Source organism: Aegilops tauschii, chromosome 7 (assembly GCF_002575655.3).
Source record: "Aegilops tauschii subsp. strangulata cultivar AL8/78 chromosome 7, Aet v6.0, whole genome shotgun sequence".
In the NCBI taxonomy this organism is placed as follows: Eukaryota; Viridiplantae; Streptophyta; class Magnoliopsida; order Poales; family Poaceae; genus Aegilops; species Aegilops tauschii.
This window is the reverse complement of record NC_053041.3, coordinates 113,049,889-113,066,463: the sequence shown is the minus strand read 5'-3', so window position 1 is coordinate 113,066,463 and position 16,575 is coordinate 113,049,889.

The following is a 16,575-nucleotide window of genomic DNA, read 5'->3' as shown; positions in this document are numbered from 1 at the left end:
TATATTGCCACTTGTGATATGGACCTTTATTATGAAGTCCGTCGCTATTATTTCTTCCACATCACAAGATCGTATACAGCTTATTTTCTCCACACTAATAGATCATACATATTTAGAGAACAATTTTTATTGCATGCAACAATGACAACTTACTTGAAGGATCCTACTCAATCCATAGGTAGGTATGGTGGACACTTATGGCAAAACTGGGTTTAAGGATATTTGGAAGCACAAGTAGTATCTCTACTTGGTGCAAGGAATTTGGCTAGCATGAGGGGGGAAAAGCAAGCTCAACATGTTGGATGATCCATGACAATATACTTTATTTCGGATATAAGAAAACATAACCCATTACATTGTCTTCCTTGTCCAACATCAACTCTTTAGCATGTCATATTTTAATGAGTGCTCATAATCATAAAAGATGTCCAAGATAGTATATTTATATGTGAAGACATCTCTTTCTTTATTACTTCCTATTAATTGTAACGATGACCAAAACTATGTTTGTCAACTCTCAACAACTTTTATTCATCATACTCTTTATGTGCGAAGTCATTAATCTCCATAAGATCAATATGATCTCTTTATTTATTTTTATTCTTTCTTCTTCTTTTATTCCCTGAAGATCATAGCAAGATAATCAAGCCCTTGACTCAAAACTAATCTTTATTATATATAGCTCATGGACTCGATTACATAGAGGGATCATAAAGCAAAACTCAAAACTAGATCATACTAAAACTTTATTCTACTAGATCAAGATATTACCAAAAGGATCGAACTAAGAAAAATGGTAAAGATAGGAGTGTGATGGTGATACGATACCGGGGCACCTCCCCCAAGCTTGGCAGTTGCCAAGGGGAGTGCCCATACCAGATATTCAGTCCTCCTTTGGTGTTGATGAAGGTGGAGGTGATGATGGATAGTCACACATCGAGCGTAGGACAGCCTCCAATTTGCGGATAATGCCCTTGAGTGTGGTGATATGCTCCTTCAACAAAATATTTTCACGTGTGAGATATTTGTTTTGTATACGAGCTAACTCAATCATCTTGAAAGCTTCAATCTCAGTTGGGGTAAGAAGATTGTGATGAGGTTGAAGGATGTCTTCTTCTTCTGCTGCCGGAGCTTGATCCTCCATGGCCTTCTTGATTCCATCATCCTTGTTGATCTCCCCGGGTTCTTCTCTCTTCAACTCTATCTTCATTAGCCAAGCATCATTGCCCTCATTGTTGGAGGAGGAGGACGACATGATACCTGGCCTTGACAACTCTGGCAGAAAATAGCTCGAAACGAAAACAGAGGATATTTGCGTGATACGAGGGTCAAAACCTTCGGGAGATTATATAATGATTTTTTACCGACCAAAAGAAGTATCGTGCAAGAAAACGGAGTCCGGAGAGCACACGAGGTGCCCACCAGGCAGGGGGCGCGCCCAGGGGGGTAGGGCGCGCCCTCCACCCTCGTGGACGCCTCGTGTCCTTCCCGGACTGCTTCTTATTTTCCTATTTTCTTAAATATTCCAAAACGGAGAAAAAATGCCATTAGAACTGTTTTGGAGTCGGTTTACTTACCGTACCACATACCTATTCCTTTTCGGAGTCTGAAATGTTCTGGAAAGTGTCCCTTATGTATTCCTCCGGGGTTACGGTTTCAATAACATTAGTTTCAACATTTATGGGGTTACCTGAGATATAATGTTTGATTCTTTGACCGTTCACCACCTTTGGATTTGTGCCTTCGAAGTTGTTGGTTTTTATGGCACCGGAACGATAGACCTCCTCGATAACGTAAGGACCTTCCCATTTAGAGAGGAGTTTTCCTGCAAAAAATCTTAAACGCGAGTTGTATAGCAAAACATAATCACCTACATTAAACTCACGCTTTTGTATCCTTTTGTCATGCCATCTTTTAACTTTTTCTTTAAACAATTTGGCATTCTCATAGGCTTGGGTTCTCCATTCATCAAGTGAGCTAATGTCAAATAGTCTCTTCTCACCGGCAAGTTTGAAATCATAATTGAGATCTTTGATGGCCCAATATGCCTTATGTTCTAGTTCGAGAGGTAAGTGGCATTCTTTTCCATAAACCATTTCATACGGAGACATACCCATAGGATTTTTATATGCAGTTCTATAGGCCCATAATGCATCATCAAGTTTCTTGGACCAATTCTTTCTGGATCTATTAACAGTCTTTTGCAAGATTAATTTAATCTCTCTATTACTTAATTCTACTTGGCCACTAGATTGTGGGTGATATGGAGATGCAATTCTATGATTAACGTCATACTTAGCAAGCATTTTACGAAAAGCACCATAAATAAAATGTGAACCACCATCAGTCATTAAGTATCTAGGGAATCCAAACCTCGGAAAAATAACTTCTTTAAGCATCTTAATAGAGGTGTTATGATCAGCATTACTAGTTGGAATAGCTTCTACCCACTTAGTAACGTAATCAACAGCAACTAAAATATGTGTATACCCATTAGAGGAGGGAAAAGGTCCCGTATAATCAAAGCCCCAAACATCAAATGGTTCAATAACAAGTGAATAATTCATAGGCATTTCTTGACGTCTGCTAATATTACCAATTCTTTGACATTCGTCACAAGACAAGACAAACTTACGGGCATCCTTGAAGAGAGTAGGCCAATAAAAACCGGATTGCAATACCTTATGTGCAGTTCTATCTCCAGCGTGGTGTCCTCCATAAGCCTCGGAGTTACACTTGTGTAGGATATGTTCATGTTCATGCTCAGGTACACAATGTCTAATAACACCATCTACTCCTTCTTTATAAAGGTGTGGGTCATCCCAGAAGTAATGTCTTAAATCATAGAAAAACTTTTTCTTTTGCTGGTATGTGAAACTAGGTGGTATAAATTTAGCAACAATGTAATTAGCATAATGAGCATACCATGGAGCAGTACGAGAAGCATTTATGACATCTAATTGTTCATCAGGAAAGCTATCATCAATAGGTAGTGGGTCATCAAGAACATTCTCTAACCTAGATAAGTTGTCTACAACTGGGTTCTCAGCTCCCTTTCTATCAATAATATGCAAATAAAATTCTTGTAGCAAGAGAACCCATCTAATAAGTTTAGGTTTAGCATCTTTCTTTTCCATAACATATTTAATAGCAGCATGATCAGTGTGAACAGATACTTTGGAATCAACAATATAAGGTCTGAACTTATCACAGGAAAATGCAACTGCTAAAAATTCTTTTTCAGTAGTAGCATAATTTCTCTAGGCACTGTCTAGAGTTTTACTAGCATATTGGATAACATTTAATTTCATATCAACTCTTTGTCCTAGAACAGCACCTACAGCATAATCGCTAGCATCACACATAATTTCAAAGGGTAAATTCCAGTCAGGTGGCTGAACAATAGGTGCAGAAATCAAAGCTTTCTTAAGTATTTCAAATGCTTCTACACAATCATCATCAAAGACAAAAGGAACATATTTTTGTAATAGATTAGTCAGAGGCCTAGAGATTTTTGAGAAGTCTTTAATGAACCTCCTATAAAATCAGGAATGACCAAGGAAACTTCTTATACCTTTGATGTCCCTAGGACACGGTATCTTTTCAATAGCATCAACTTTAGCTTTATCAACTTCAATACCTCTTTCAGAAATTTTATGCCCCAAGACAATACCTTCATTAAACATAAAGTGGCACTTCTCCCAATTCAAGACAAGATTAGTTTCTTCACATCTCTGCAAAACTCGATCAAGGTTGCTCAAGCAATTATCAAAAGAAGTTCCATATACGAAGAAATCATGCATGAAAACCTCAACAATCTTTTCACAAAAATCAGAGAATATAGCCATCATGCATCTTTGAAAGGTAGCAGGTGCATTGCATAAACCGAAAGGCATACGTCTATAAGCAAAGGTACCGAAAGGGCAAGTAAAAGTGGTCTTTTCTTGATCCTCTTTTGACACGGGTATTTGAGAGAAACCAGAATAACCATCTAGAAAGCAAAAATGTGTATTTTTGGATAATCTTTCTAGCATTTGATCAATAAAAGGTAAAGGGCAATGATCCTTTTTAGTAGCTTTATTTAATTTGCGGAAATAAATTACCATCCTATAACTTGTAACAATTCTTTGTCGGATCAATTCATCTTTATCATTAGGAACAACAGTAATACCTCCCTTCTTAGGGACACAATGGACAGGACTTACCCACTGACTATCAACAACGGGATAAATTATACCTGCCTCCAGAAGCTTTAGTATTTCATTTCTTACCACTTCTTTCATCTTAGGATTTAACCGTCGTTGGTGATCAACAACCGGTTTAGCGTCTTTCTCTAATTTAATTTTGTGTTGGCATAGAGTGGGACTAATGCCCTTAAGATCATCAAGAGTATGTCCAATAGCAGCACGGTGCTTCTTCAGAGTTTTCAATAATTTCTCCTCTTCCTGCTCTGAAAGGTTAGCACTAATAATAACAGGATATATCTTCTTTTCATCAAGATAAGCATATTTAAGAGTATCTGGTAATGGTTTAAGCTCAAACACAGGATCACCCTTGGGTGGAGGAGGATCCCCTAGGATTTCAACAGGCAAGTTGTGTTTCAAAATGGGTCCCTGTTTAAAGAATACTTCATCTATTTCCCTTCTTTCATTCATGAACATATCATTTTCATGATATAGCAAATATTGTTCTAAAGGATCATTAGGAGGCACAGCAATAGAAGCAAGACCAATAATTTCATCTTTACTAGGCAATTCTTTATCATGGGGTTGTCTACGAAATTTACCAAAGTTAAACTCATGAGACATATCTCCTAACCAAAAAGTAACAATATCCTTTTGGCAATCTATCCTAGCATTAACAGTATTCAAGAAGAAGGGTCTACCAAATATAATGGGACAAAAGTTATCTTGTGGGGAAGCAAGAACAAGAAAAAATCAGTAGGATATTTAATTTTCCCACACAAGACTTCTACATCTCTAACAATCCCAACCGGTGATATAGTATCTCTATTGGCAGGCTTAATAGTAACATTAATATCTTCTATCTCAGCAGGTGCAATATCATGCATAATTTCTTTATATAGGGTGTAAGGTATTGCACCGACACTAGCACCCATATCACATAAGCCATGATAATAGTGATCTCCTATTTTAACAGAAACAACAGGCATGCCAACAACAGGTCTATGTTTATCTTTAGCATCGGGTTTAGCAATTCTAGCAGCTTCATCACAGAAGTAAATAACATGCCCATCGATATTATCAACCAAGAGATCTTTAACCATAGCAATACTAGGTTCAACTTTAATTTGCTCAGGGGGTTTGGGTGTCCTAATATTACTTTTGTTGACCACGGTTGAAGCTTTAGCATGATCCTTTATTCTAACAGGGAAAGGTGGTTTTTCAACATAAGCAGTAGGAGCAATAGGATCAACATTATAAGTGATGGTCTTTTCTTCAACTTTAATAGGTGCAACTAATTTTACTTCAATGGGAGGATTATATTTAAACCACTTCTCCTTAGGGAGATCAACATGAGTAGCAAAGGATTCACAGAAAGAAGCTACTATCTCAGAGTCAAGTCCATATTTAATGCTAAATTCACGGAAAACATCGGTATCCATAAAAGATTTAACACAATCAAACTTAGGTGTTATACCTGACTCCTTACCTTCGTCGAGATCCCAATCTTCAGAGTTGCGTTTAATTCTTTCCAATAAATCCCATTTGAATTCAATAGTCTTCATCATAAAAGAACCAGTGCAAGAAGTATCGAGCATGGAGCGATTATTGAGAGAAAGCCGAGCATAAAAATTTTGAACAATAATTTATCTTGAGAGCTCATGATTGGGGCATGAATATAACATTGACTTAAGCCTCCGCCAAGCTTGAGCGATGCTTTCTCCTTCGCAAGGCCAAAAATTATATATATAATTACGATCACGATGAACAAGATGCATAGGATAAAACTTCTGATGAAATTCCAATTTCAATCGGTTGTAGTTCCATGATCCCATATCATCACATAGCCTAAACCATGTCAATGCCTTTCCCTTCAAAGATAAAGGGAAGACCTTCTTCTTGATAACATCCTCAGGCATACCTACAAGCTTAAATAATCCACAAACTTCATCCACATAGATTAGGTGTAAATCGGGATGCAATGTTCCATCTCCTGTAAAAGGATTAGCTAGCAGTTTCTCTATCATACCCGAAGGAATTTCAAAGTAAAAAATTTCAGTAGGTTCAGTAGGTTGAGGAGCAACTCTTTGCTCTACTGGTCGGGTTGAAGATACCCCAAACAAGCCCATCAAAGGATTACTTTCCATAGTAACAAGTGACAGTAAATTTCAGCACACTATATAAATTTTTCCTTACCAAATTCCACTTACCAAAGGCGCTTCACTCCCCGGCAACAGCACCAGAATAGAGTCTTGATGACCCACAAGTGTAGGGGATCTATCGTAGTCCTTTCTATAAGTAAGACTGTCGAACCCAACGAGGAGCAGAAGGAAATGACAAGAAGTTTTCAGTAAGGTATTCTCTGCAAGCACTGAAATTATCGGTAACAGATAGTTTTATGATAAGGTAATTTGTAACGGGTAACAAGTAACCAGAGTAAATAAAGTGCAGCAAGGTGGCCCAATCCTTTTTGTAGCAAAGGACAAACCTGGACAAACTCTTATACGAAGATAACGCTCCCGAGGACAAATGGGAACTATCGTCAAGCTAGTTTTCATCACGCTCATATGGTTCGCGTTCGTTACTTTGATAATTTGATATGTGGGTGGACCGGTGCTTGGGTACTGCCCTTCCTTGGACAAGCATCCCACTTATGATTAACCCCTATTGCAAGCATCCGCAACTACAAAAGAAGTACTAAGGTAAACCTAACCATAGCATGAAACATATGGATCCAAATCAGCCCCTTACGAAGCAACGCATAAACTAGGGTTTAAGCTTCTATCACTCTAGCAACCCATCATCTACTTATTACTTCCCAGTGCCTTCCTCTAGGCCCAAACAATGGTGAAGTGTCATGTAGTCGACGTTCACATAACACCACTAGAGGAAAGACAACATACATCTCATCAAAATATCAAACGAATACCAAATTCACATGACTACTTATAGCAAGACTTCTCCCATGTCCTCGGGAACAAACGTAACTACTCACAAATCATATTCATGTTCATAATCAGAGGGGTATTAAAATACATAAAGGATCTGAACATATGATCTTCCACCGAATAAACCAACTAGCATCAACTACAGGGAGTAATCAACACTACTAGCAACCCACAGGTACCAATCTGAGGTTTTGAGACAAAGATTGGATACAAGAGATGAACTAGGGTTTGAGAGAGATGGTGCTGGTGAAGATGTTGATGGAGATTGACCCCCTCCCGCTGAGAGGATCGATGGTGATGACGATGGTGATGATTTCCCCCTCTCGGAGGGATGTTTCCCCGGCAGAACAGCTCCGCCGGAGCCCTAGATTGGTTCTGCCCAGGTTCTGCCTAGAGACGGCGGCGCTTCGTCCCGAAAGCTTCCTGCTTATTTTTTCTAGGACGAAAGACTTCATATAGCAGAATATGGGCACTGGAGGCCTTCCAGGGGGCCACAAGATAGGGGCGCGCCCCCCACCCTCGTGCCACGGTGTGGGCCCCCTCTGGTTGATTCTTTCGCCAGTATTTTTTATTAATTCCAAAAGGTGCTCCCGTGAAGTTTCAGGACTTTTGGAGCTGTGCAGAATAGGTCTCTAATATGTGTTCCTCTTCCAGCCCAGAATTCCAGCTGCCGGCATTCTCCCTCTTCGTGTAAACCTTGTAAAATAAGAGAGAATAGGCATAAGTATTGTGACATAATGTGTAATAACAGCCAATAATGCAATAAATATCGATATAAAAGCATGATGAAAAATGGACGTATCATGGGTCTCGTCGGCTGTCTCGTACTTGGCCGACAGGCCACGCCCGCCGCACGCGGGTCTTGCCGGCTGCTTAGTACTGTAGCCGTGCTGCTGATGATGCATGCTTTGTCGGGGAGAGCGTGGCTATAGTCCCGCCGCCTTGTGGGCGCTCACTGTAGCCATACCCTGTTTCTTCTGGTTAATGGTGCACAAACTCCAAGGAGGGGGAGGGCCGCCTGGTCAGGAGCCGGCCTCCCCCCGTGCCGACTGGTCAGGGCTTGCTGCCTTCTGGCTTCTCTCGAATTGGTAGGGCCCGCCGCCTGCGGGCCATACTGATAGCCCGTCATGGGAACATGGCCTCTTCTGCCATGGTGATGTCATGGGCCGCGTGGCAACAGTGCTGCGACGGGCGAGGGACGCCCGCCCAATACACTACACTGTGCCACGCTCCGCCATGGATTCGGGGGTGGCAGGCTGCACTGTTGCCATGCCTTGTCATGTCGTAATTATGTGGGTGATAACTTCAAGGGCACGGGGGGCCGCCTGCTAGGAGCCGGCCTCTCTGGAGGTTGCCTGCTAGGAGTCGGCCCACACGGCGGTCGTCTTCTGGGTTCTGCCGCCTCCTGGCAGCTGGCCGTTTGGACCAGCCGGCCCCAAGAAGGCGGCCTTCTGTCTTTGATTCTTGAGGGGCGCAGCCGGCCCCGATGTCTTGAAATACCATGGGAGGCTGATGAGGCTACCCGTGGTCATTTACTCCGACACGCTTCATCATTGTCATATTTCTTTGCATGATCATGTAGTTGACATCATATTTGTGGCAAAGCCACCATTCATAATTTTTTCATACATGTCACCCTTGATTCATTGCACATCCTGGTACACCGCCGGAGGCACTCATATAGAGTCATATTTTGTTCTAAGTATCGAGTTGTAATCCTTGAGTTGTAAATAAATAGAAGTGTGATGATCATCATTATTAGAGCATTGTCCCATGTGAGGGGAAAAAAGAGGCCAAGGAAGCCAATGAAACAAAAGAGTGGCCAAAGAAGCCAAACAAACAAAAAAAGAGAAAAAGAGAGAAGGAACAATGCTGCTATCCTTTTTCCACACTTGTGCTTCAAAGTAGCACCATAATCTTCATGATAGAGAGTCTATGTCGGTGTCAAAACCGGCGGATCTCGGGTAGGGGGTCCCGAACTGTGCGTCTAAGGTCGATGGTAACAGGAGACGGGGGATACGATGTTTACCCAGGTTCAGGCCCTCTTGATGGAGGTAATACCCTACTTCATGTTTGATTAAACTTGATGAATATGAGGATTACAAGAGTTGATCTACCACGATATCGTAATGGCTAAACCCTAGATGTCTAGCCTGTATGACTGTGATTGTCCCTATGGACTAAACCCTCTGGTTTATAGACACCGGAGGGGCCTAGGGTTGTACAGAGTCGGTATACAAAGGAAGGAATCTACATATCCGAACGCCTAGCTTGCCATCCACGCAAAGGAGAGTCCCATCCAGACACGGGAAGAAGTCTTCTGTCTTGTATCTTCGTAGCCCATTAGTCCGGCCCATGTTACATAGTCCGGACGCCCGAGGACCCCTTAATCTAGGACTCCCTCAGTAGCCCCGGAACCAGGCTTCAATGACGATGTGTCCGGTGCGCAGATTGTCTTCGGCATTGCAAGGCGGGTTCCTCCTCCGAATACTCCAAAACAGCCTTCGAACACAGAAAGCGTGTCCGGCTCTACAAAACAAGTACCACACACACACGCAAAGAGTATAATATTTCACGAGTCCAATCTACTGACAATTTTTGTAGCGTGACATCACGTCACTGCCCGGTCATTATTTCGAACCGTTTTTTAGCCTCCCGCTCCATGTTTCAAGATGCGGTTTTATTGGCACGTCTTGTCGAAGCAGAGATCGTGTCCCCTTATTGCGGGATTCTCATCAATACGGGCATGGGTAATCCAACCGCGCCGTCAGCATGGCCCTTGGGGAATAGCGAGTTTTAAGGCGAGTGGAGAGGCGCTTGATATTCGCAGCCTTTATAAAGGGATAAGGATTTCACCTTTTCACCCACGCCCTCTTTCTCTCTGCCCATCCATTCTCGAGCTCCAGCGCCCAAGCTTCCATCCTTTCCACCTCAAAAAAGCACTCCGAACATGTCCGGATCTGGAGCACAGGGCAAGTGGATGGTCTCCTCCGTCAAGGAGAAGGACATTACCAAGCTCCGGGAGGCTGGGTACTTAGCCCAGGAGATCGCCCACCAGCTTCCCGCAACGGGGCAGATCATCCCCACCCCGGAGCCCCATGAGAGGCTAGTATTCATCCCCCACTTCGTCCGCGAATTGGGATTCCCTCTCCACCCATTCATCCACGGACTCATGTTCTAATATGGGCTGGATTTCCATGATCTGGCCCCCAACTCCTTCCTCAACATCTCGGTATTTATTGTCGTGTGCGAGGCCTTCCTCCGCATCCCTCCCCACTTCGGATTGTGGTTAAAGATCTTCAATGTGAAGACAAAGGTGGTGGGTGGTCAACACATAGAGTGCGGAGGCGCCATGGTGAAAGACCGAGGATGTCGCCTAGAGGGGGGTGAATAGGCGCTATAAAAAAATTACGGTTTAGGCTTGAACAAATGCGGAATAAACCTAGCGGTTAATTTGTCAAGCACAAAACCTACAACAACTAGGCTCACCTATGTGCACCAACAACTTATGCTAAGCAAGACAAACTACTAGGTGATAGCAAGATATATGACAAGAAACAATATGGCTATCACAAAGTAAAGTGCATAAGTAAAGAGCTCGGGTAAGAGATAACCGAGGCACGCGGAGACGACGATGTATCCCGAAGTTCACACCCTTGCGGATGCTAATCTCCGTTTGGAGCGGTGTGGAGGCACAATGCTCCCCAAGAAGCCACTAGGGCCACCGTAATCTCCTCACGCCCTCGCACAATGCAAGATGCCGTGATTCCACTAAGGGACCCTTGAGGGCGGTCACCGAACCCGTACAAATGGCAACTCTTGGGGGCGGTCACCGAACCCGTACACTTTGGCAACCCTTGGGGGCGGTCACCGGTACCCGTCAAATTGCTCGGGGCGATCTCCACAACCTAATTGGAGACCCCGACGCTTACCCGGAGCTTTGCACCACAATGATTGAGCTCCGAACACCACCAACCGTCTAGGGCGCCCAAGCACCCAAGAGGAACAAGCTCAAGGGTACCAAGCACCCAAGAGTAATAAGCTTCTCAACTTGTAACTTCCACGTATCATCGTGGAGAACTCAAACCGATGCACCAAATGCAATGGCAAGGGAACACGGAGTGCCCAAGTCCTTCTCTCTCAAATCCCACTGAAGCAACTAATGCTAGGGAGGAAGATGAGAGGAAGAACAAGAAGGAGAACACCAAGAACTCCAAGATCTAGATCCAAGGGGTTCCCCTCACATAGAGGAGAAAGTGATTGGTGGAAATGTGGATCTAGATCTCCTCTCTCTTTTCCCTCAAAAACTAGCAAGAATCCATGGAGGGATTGAGAGTTAGCAAGCTCGAAGAAGGTCAACAATGGGGGAAGAACACGAGCTCAAGAGATAAGGTTGAATGGGGAAGAAGACCCCCTTTTATAGGAGCTCCTAAATCCAACCGTTATGTGCTCAGTCCGCGCACGAGCGATACTACCGCTCAGGGGAGCAGTACTACCGCCCGGGCGGTAGAACACAGAGAGCGGAGCAAAACAGAGGGCGAGGCAGAGTCGTATGAGCGGCACTACCGCTGGAGCCAGCGGTACTACCATTGGACGCAGCGGTACTGCCGCTTGGCCCAGCGGTACTACCGCTGGGACCGCGCACAGCGCCTACCACGAGCACAGGGAGAAGGAACAGAGAGGAGGGCCATTGAGCGGCACTAGGGGCGGTGGTAGCCGCGGTACTACCGCACATGGGCGGTACTACCGCTCCTACTGCCGCTGAACCCGACACGAGAAAACCACGTCTCGGGTCGAGGCGGTACCAGCACGGAACCGGAGACGTACTACCGCTTATGGCCATGGGCGGTACTACCACTGTGGGATAGCGGTACTACCGCTTGTGGCGATACGCGGTACTGCCGCTTCGGCCTAGCGGTACTACCGCTGGCGCCATCCTAAAGCCACTTCCACGAAAACAAGTATACTCCACGGAAAACCAGAACTGCCATAACTTCTGCATATGAGCTCCGAATTGAGCAAACTCAAGCTTGTTGGACACAAGACGACGAGCAGCATCAAAACAGCTCGTGTTATAGTGAGAAGAGGCAGGGGAGGTATGCCTAATATATAGAGGAGAGAAAACTCCAACCGAGAAGAACCGGCAAAACCTCCAACATCGAAAACATCATAGAATATGCATGTTAACTCCGTTTTCGATGAACTCGAGCTTGTCATGAAGATGATCAAAAGCTCCAAATCTCACAAGGAGAAAAACCAAACAAGAACCAATAAAGATGAGGCAAGGATGCAATGGTTTGAGCTCTCTACGAATGATACGATCAATCTACTCATCGAGAGCCCCCCTTGATAGTACGGCAATCGATCCTATAACCCGGTCTCCCACAACTACCATGAGACAGGTAAAATAGAAAACCTATCAAGGGCAAACCTTTGCCTTGCGCATAGTCCACTTGAGCTGGATGATGACGATCTTGACTCCCTCAAATTGGACCACCATTCTTGATTGCGTTGGCTCGATGAAGACTAGATGATTACTCCCCCATAGTCCACTATGGGTGACCACTCTTCGGCACATCTTCACAAGTCCATTGTCACCACAATGGACGGCAAGCTTCAAGCACTTGATCTCTTCGTGATGCTCCACTTGAACTTGCACACGGCAATCTTGATGACGATCACCACTTGATGTCATCCTCCCCATGGGTTGAGTGATATCTTCCTCTTGACGCAAGCCCATGAACACGTACCTAACCCCACATAGAACTCTCACATAGACCATGGGTTAGTACACAAAGCACAATGGACAATGCTTACCATACCATGGGATCACTTGATCCCTCTCGGTACATCTTCTACGCTTTGTGAGTTGATCAACTTGATTCACTCTTGACTTAGTCTTGATCAACCTAGAATCTTTCCAACTCTCTTCATTTGGATGATGTCTTGAAGGTAAACATGAATGATCACACACTCTTCTTCTTCAAGACATGCTTGCAATAAGCTCAACACTCACATGACCAATCTTTGGATAATTCCTCGAATAGCACCTTGGTCGACACAAACTCTCCTTGAAACCAGCACATGTACTCCAAGAAAAGCCTATGGACAAAACCTTCAAATATAACTCAAGGCAACCATTAGTCCATAGAGATTGTCATCAATTACCAAAACCAAACATGGGGGCACCACAGGTTCTTTCACATGGTGAGCAAGATGACCAACGTCACATGGCCCAAAGGTACCTTCGTCGAGACCGTCAAAGGGTGGCAACAGCAGTTGTTCTACGTCACAAAGCCTCGCGACGCCACCTGGGCCGCGGCTCCCGAATTCCAGTCCAGAGCCCCGATGCGGCTCACCTCCTGGCTAGAGAAGGGCCTGGACTGGTCTTCGTCGGATGAGCTGATAGCGCTCCAGACGCGCATCAGGAGCATGGTAGACAAGAACATCAAGCTTTTCAATGTGATCCAGGTGATGCTTGTTCGCCGAATCCTTCCATGCCAAAGCCGGACTTGCCATTTGTGGGAGTTCGATCCGGCCAAGCACCAGACCTTGTTGCAGTTTCTTCGGCACTACGCACGAAGACATCTGGAAGGTGCTTTTCAAGTCCAACGAGACGTGGCCAAAGACGACCGAGGACCGTGGGCACGACCTGGCCCATCCCGCCAGTCCGGTAAGTTTTTCGTATTTCAAGGTATACCCTTTACTTGCATACTCGAGGAAGACGCCTAAGCCTTCCTATTGGTTCTCTCAGGTCTGGACAAAGAAGGCGGAGCGGATTTAGTGTCCGGCTCCGCTGTCCGAGGAGCCAGCCATCCCGCTTCTGACGAAGATGCTGGTTCCGACGCCCTACCAGGTGCCGGAGAAGAAGGCCAAGAAAAAGGCCAAGGAGACTAGAAGTGGCCTCCGCCGCAAGGTCACTTCGGACGTGACGTCCGAAGACGCCGAGACTCACTCCTCCGCCGCTGAGGACGAGGAGGAGGAGGAGGAAAGCAACTCTCCCCCTGAGGGGAGAAGGAAGAAAAGGGTGGCCTCCACACATCTGGAGGCAGAGGCGTCCAAGAAGGGGAAGGTCTCCCTCGCGGATAACTCCGCGTGGGACATCGATAGCAGCTCCGAGTGGCGCCCCAGAGATAAGCCCCTGGCCGAATCGTGAGTACTCAAAGGCACTGACGCATTCATATATCCAGCCTCTTTACTTCATAGTTTTAACATGTTGAATCATGCACTTGCAGTCCGGCTCGTTCCGACCTCGAGAGATCCTCATCTTCGGGGAATTCACTGGATCCGAAGGTGATGGACAGCGGGTCCCTTCCGGCGGCCTCCTCTCCCAAGACTATGGAGGATGCTGAAGTGTTGTCCCGAAGGACCCTCCCGGCTCAAGGGGAGGCACAGGAGGCCGTCACGGTGGCGCCAGAGGATGATACCTCGGCCGCCGGACACATGGGGGAGCAGATCCCCATGGAGACTGGCGATGGGGGCCATATCCAATTCGGCCCTCAGCCGAATACAGTTCCGGATACCTATACGGCTCCGGAACCAGGCAAGTAGCCTCCTTCGCAAGAAGGAGGTGTGCCAATTCCGCCGGTGACCTCTATCTATCCAGAGGCACTGGATACTCTACTGGAAGCACTGCTAAGTGCTTCCATTGTTGAGGAACACCGTACCCTTATGGGTACGGTGGTTGAGAGGATTCAGTCATCGAAGAGCGGACTGACCGAAGCTCGCACAAGCCTTCTAACCGGCTTTGAGGTATGAAACACAATTTATGCAAAAGGAATGCCATAGTATAGACAGTAGCCCCTGAGACACTGTCCGGTGTTCGGAAAGAAAAACCGGACAGAGGATCAAGTAATTTTCACATGAGACTAACCATATGCGTCTATGTGAATAAGCAGGCGTCTTTGCTGGCTGCGACCTCTCATGCTGCTGAGGTCTCCGAACTGAAGCAGAGTCTGGAGCGGACCGAGGAGGAGCTCGGCCGTGTGAAAAAACAGCTGGAGGACCATCAAGGTATCCAATGACCTTGTGTAGATTCAGAAAGGACGAATGATTTGTGTTGACCATAGTGCTATGATATTTTGCAGGAGAGGCAAACGAGGTGGAGACCCTCAAGAAGGCGTTGGCCGAAGCCCAGGAGAGAGCGGCAAAGGAACAAGCCGCTCGCGAGAAACACGAGGCCAGGGTCGGTGAGGTCCAGCAGGAGCTCCAGGACGCCGTGAAGAAATGCGAGTCCTTGGAGCGCAATATTGCGGATCAAAATTCCGAACTTGCCAAGGCTCGCCAAAGTGCACACGATGCCCGGGTTGAAGCCCAGGGCGCCCTCCAGGAAATCCAGGAGGCCAGAAAAATCGCCACAGGTAAGGCCTTTATTATGTAGAGCAAGTATGTGAAGAAAAGGTTCCTCTTACTGACCCAGATTTGGAGTTCTCTAGGGGCGTTTGCGGATCTACCGCGCAGTGTTGCTGATGCTGCGGAATTCTTCCGAGCCGAATAAAGGAGCTCAACAGAGAAGTTGTTCTGGTCGCAATACCTTGCGCGAGAGCATCCGGTGCCCTTTAGCGATCAGCTGAAATAGCTGACCGAACTGCATAGGGTGGCCGAACTGGCCATGAAGGATTTGATAATCCATCTATGGCCTGCCGAAGCCATATCCAGCAGCTACTTCGGGCTCGTGAAGCGGCTGCTCGATGTCTGCCCTCGGCTTGATGCCATCAAGCGGTCGGTCTGCATTGAAGGTGCGCGGATGGCCTTCGCTCGTGTCAAGGTGCAGTGGGCGAAGATGGACGCCGTCAAGCTTGCGACCGAGGGACCGCCCGCGGGCAAGGAGCACCACACGCCCGAGCGATATTTTGATGATGTCCTGAAGGGATCCCGCATCGTAGAGGGCCAATGTTCAAAAGACATTATCTTTGAATGAAGTCATGCATGTTATCCTTCCTGTGTTATGAGACAAAACCCTTATGTAATATATTTTTTGTTGTTTTAAAATTCTACCTCCTGTGCGGCCGTTTTGTTAAATCTGAGAGTTGGCCAGTCGTCGGCTTCAGCCCCCACGTAGGTAGTACGGGGGTGTTCGGGATGGAATCTAAACACTCTTGATCCAAGAGTTTGGTCCTTGACGGAGGTGTTTAGCGCAACGAACCAGGCAATCGGACTATGTGGCTTGATCACTCTCACTTAGCCATAGGAGTTTGACAATAGAAATGTATGTGCAACCCCTAGTTAGTATTTAATCCGGACTAGGGGGTTGTAGACACCTGATCGGATAGAGGCCGATTCATCGCATAATGCGGAAAAAATCGCAAAAGATTTTTAACCTCCGAATAGCTGACCAGCTCTCGCCGCATCATGACAGACAGTTTTCGGCTTTCTCTACTGAGGTGTTTGCTCGGATAAACCAGAAACACAATCGTAGTAGTTCTCCCTTTACTACCCTAGCC